Here is a 4,393-nt window from a genome sequence, read left to right as displayed (position 1 = left end):
TGGACTCTTCATCTGTAATAACTATAGTTGTTACAGATATAATGTCCAGAGAATCGAATGGATGAGGGGGCATTTGGCCGGAAGGTTTACTTTGTTATTCCATCATAGTTTAGAGCGCTGCCGGCCGTTTGAAGTTGTAGCTAGCGCCCATTTTCCGCCTCTCGACTTCTGACCACCTCGTTTTGCCATTTAAGGTGGGAAATGACAAACTTGGCCTACATAATAAACTTGCTCGAAGACAACATTACAGTGTTACTGTGTTGCTTAATGTTATCTCTTGTTGCCCTCACACCCCACATTAATATTACATGTTCACATGTAATTGTTGAATTGTCCGTCTCACCTTTGAAGTGTGACACTGAAGGTTGTTCTGATCCATTGAATCTATTAGGATGGACAGGTAGTTGTCAGGTTGTTTCTTCGACTTCTTGATATTTTCATAGTATTTTTGTCTGGCTGATATGAAAAGGACAGATACAGTTTATGTTGGCACCGGGGTAATCGTGTACGCTGACAGGAAGTGGAATTTCTAATGTTTCAAAAACTGGAATATATTGGGGGGGGGGGTTGCCCACAGGAACCAGCTCTTTTAACACAGCGTCATGGCTAGTGCCAATACTACAGAATATTACCACTTCGCCAAATCGGACAGTACCATCATGCATGTTAACCTCAACTGTCCTGCTGTTCCGTTTCTTTTCCCGGCCATACTCCAGGCTGTAAATGGTTTGCCCATTGAGTTGGACGCGGTAGAAGTGTTGGTGCTTAGTGGTATTGTCCACATCCGGTACCGTCGTCTGGATGGCTTGATTGAACTCCACCAGCAGCCGGACCCATGAAGGCCACGCGACACCCTGGTGAAATGGTCTACCGCAGGGTCTGACCAGATCATTTCTAGCCTCCCCAGCCGGACATTCTGCTGGCTCCAGTCAGCTCTGGTTTTCAATCTGGACTCACTCACCTGGTGGGATAAACAGTTTTGCGGCAGATTAGTGTGATTTGCTTCAGATTAACTCTGAGCTGAGTCAATCAAGACCGTTATTTGACTTATTTCCGTTGTTTAGTCTTATTGAAAAAAAATTACAAGACCAAATTCACGTTACTGCAATGTTTTATTCACATAGCACACATGTATAAATACAACCGTTACAAAGGTTAAGTCTAATTGAAAAAAAAAATACAAGACCAAATTTACTGCAATGTTTAATTTGCATAGAATATACATGCAAAACATTTATAAAATACAACTGTAACGATTATTCTAATTATTTTAAAAATCCTGCAAAACTTAACTGAATTTTTTCAGAGTCAGACCCTATTTCTCTTCAAAAAGCTGGCCTTTTTTTGCCACTGGCACTCCTCTCCTCTTCCTTGCCAAAGGGACCTGTAAAGAATTGATGTAATTGAGTTACAACCATGTGATAATTAGCCTATATCTGTTTTTAACTAGCTTTTCAAAACAGTAGGTGTACTGGAAATAGAATTATCTGACAGTATCTATACTTGATATAGGTATTTAGATGCATCAAGGCTAATGTGACAACTTGAAAGTGATTATGGCAGTGTCAGTTATTTCTAACATTATTTTCTTCAAAAGAATTGTTTGCTTACCTCTGATTCTCTCTTTTCCCTTGCTAGCAGCCTATCTTCTTCCCTCTGCCTCTTCATCTTCTTCTTCTTCTGGCTATGAAAATGGCATGAAGACAGACAGAGGGCTGGCTTCCTCTTCAGGTGGCACATACTCCTCCAGCCGTATGAAGAAGTTGAGCCAGGTCTGCCGTCAGCCTTGCCATTTCCCGTGCTCGTTCAACGCTATCTTTGACTTCTTCGAGCCGTTTGATAGGGAAGGGTGTCAAAAAACTGAAGTGGTTGGGTTGGGGATGTTCTGAGAAGGGCTGCTGTTGTTCCAGTGGTGTTTTTCCATTGTCTGTCGGTGCTGTAGTCCTTGTACTGCATGGTGGGCTGGTCTGTCTCTGGGTGCATGACGATTTGAAACAGCGGGGGACGGAGTGGCCTGTGATGGTTTCCAGTTCATCTGACAGCCACTCCTTGTAGCCCCCCACATGTCTGACTTCTGGTGGTGGAGTGTGTGAACTGCTGATTAGTGCTTCCAGCTCTGGAAGTGTTGTATATATTAGGCCCCACCAATTTAATTTAATTCTAAGAAATGTGCGACAATTACACTACTATACTTCTACGTGACACGATGCAGCCACCGAAACATCTGCTTGGAGATTATACACAACACAGAAGTTGGAATGCGAATGGCTGATCCCCTGCCGAGGTCGGAGGTCATGCGTTAATTAACTGATTTGACCCCCGGCCAAATCAACTCTTTGTTACAATTACATGTATATTAACACCACGAAGGGTTATAGCCCTGTGAAAGGTTTGAACACCAACTTACAAATTAGATGACATTTGAGTTTGGTTGGGATATATAAGAGGTTAATTTTTCTTCACAGCGTTATGTTATTTGTGACCGGGTTCATAGTACACAGTTTTCTTGTGTGTTCAGCCTGTGGCCAGTAGATATGTAGGGTAACACTTTTGTGACGTGTTCGCTGTTTACAACCTCACACCAACTGTTGATCACTAATTAAAGTTACTGAGATACGATCAAGTGTTATATTGACTTCCTGGGTTCACCATAGGATGAGTATCCTGCAGGGTCCATGAACTTAGAATCCATATGCCGCGACATACCTCTTATACTGCTTGATTATCTCCTCCATATTATTGACCTGAGTCTTTTCCCCCATGAGATTCCGTGTTGTAAAATTAACCAGATAGACGTACTTGGGGTCAACAAGTTCGGAGGCCTTCTGGGTGGGGGCGTACTGCCCACCACCACGGTAGTAAAAAAAACTGATCTTGGCCTTTACAATCCCCACATAGTGCCCCTCTTTGTAGGCCACAGCCACCCACTGGCCTACCTGGAGGGGCTTGGGTGGGTAGGTCCCGACGGCCTTTTCTTATTCAGGGCACGGGCGTTGTGGGCGTTTGTTCTTTTCCTTTTCAGCAGGCTGCTGGACGTTTCGTCTCCATTTGCGGCTGGTGACCCAGTCTTGCAGCATACATGTCCAGTATCAGGGTGAAATGGCAGAGGTTGTCAGAAGTTAACATCAGCTTACGTCATATGTAACTTCGTGCTTTTCCGTATTTTGACTCTCCTGTCGGCCTGCTATCAGACGCATCCGAAGTTGTCCGAAGTTATGTTATGACGTCATCCTAACTTTAGACAGTCTCCCAGGAGGTGGCAGAAGTTGTCGGAAGTTGTCCGAAGTTATGACGTCATCCTAACTTTAGACACTCTCCCGGGAGGTGGCAGAAGTTGTCGGAAGTTGTCTGAAGTTATGACGTCAACCTAACTTCAGACACTCTCCCGGGAGGTGTCGGAAGTTGTCCGAAGTTATGACGTCATTCTAAGTTTAGACACTCCCGGAGTATCAGGGTGAATGGTATGAAGTTAAAATCAAGTTACGTCACACGGTAAGCGAAATAACTTGGTACGTAGGGCCGTGTGAGTGTACGAAGTTAGGAGTGTCGTGTTTTCACGACAGTTCACTTTGGGCACACCATGAAAACCATGATACTATGGTGGATGTGGTTGGCGCTCCTGTTGAAATCAATCTTCTCGTAAAGAGTAAGCAAGCGCCGCACTAGTCCCAGATGAAGAATATCTACTTGAAAATATATCCATTAACTTGTAGCATGACTTCTACGCGCGAAAGGCACGTTTGAGATGTCAACATCTGGCGTCATTTACGTTGTAATTCGAACTGGCCGGCAATTCGAATGTGATTCTATAAGTGTGTCACTTGTAATTCGAACCGTGGAGTGTGTTCTAAACGGTGTCACTTGTAGTTCAAAACATTTACCTGGCGGTTTGATCATAGTCGCTACTATCGGAGCGGACGTAAACTAACCAGGATAGTAGCCAGTCTATGGATCATCAAGGACAACGTGCGAAGACGTCGTCGGGTAAACTGAACCCAACAAATCTTCAGGTTAATGATAAAGTTACGTCAGTTTTTCATTATAATTATGGTCTTGGTGGTGATCGTCGTCACGTGATGATTGCAGACGCGTTAGGCGCCTCACCAGGAATCAAACTTTTGATAAACAATAAACGCCTGACGACACCCAGATCACGGATTCCGAGAAAATATAAAATAATATAAAAAAATATTAGTTCGTCTAACATGACTCCAGCAAAACCTACAACCTACAATACGTTAATAAACATTTTCAATGTTGCATTTAAATGTCAAAACTGGAACTTTTTTGCTTTCAATCTTTCCATCTTCAACTTCAGACAACTTTGGACACCTGAAGTGTCGGAAGTTACAGTGACGTCACGTAACTTCAGACACCTGCCACCTACCCACAA

The sequence above is a fragment of the Branchiostoma belcheri genome, unplaced genomic scaffold, assembly GCF_001625305.1.
Source record: "Branchiostoma belcheri isolate BF01 breed outbred unplaced genomic scaffold, Haploidv18h27 scaffold238, whole genome shotgun sequence".
In the NCBI taxonomy this organism is placed as follows: domain Eukaryota; kingdom Metazoa; phylum Chordata; class Leptocardii; order Amphioxiformes; family Branchiostomatidae; genus Branchiostoma; species Branchiostoma belcheri.
Note: the sequence above shows the minus strand (reverse complement) of the source record.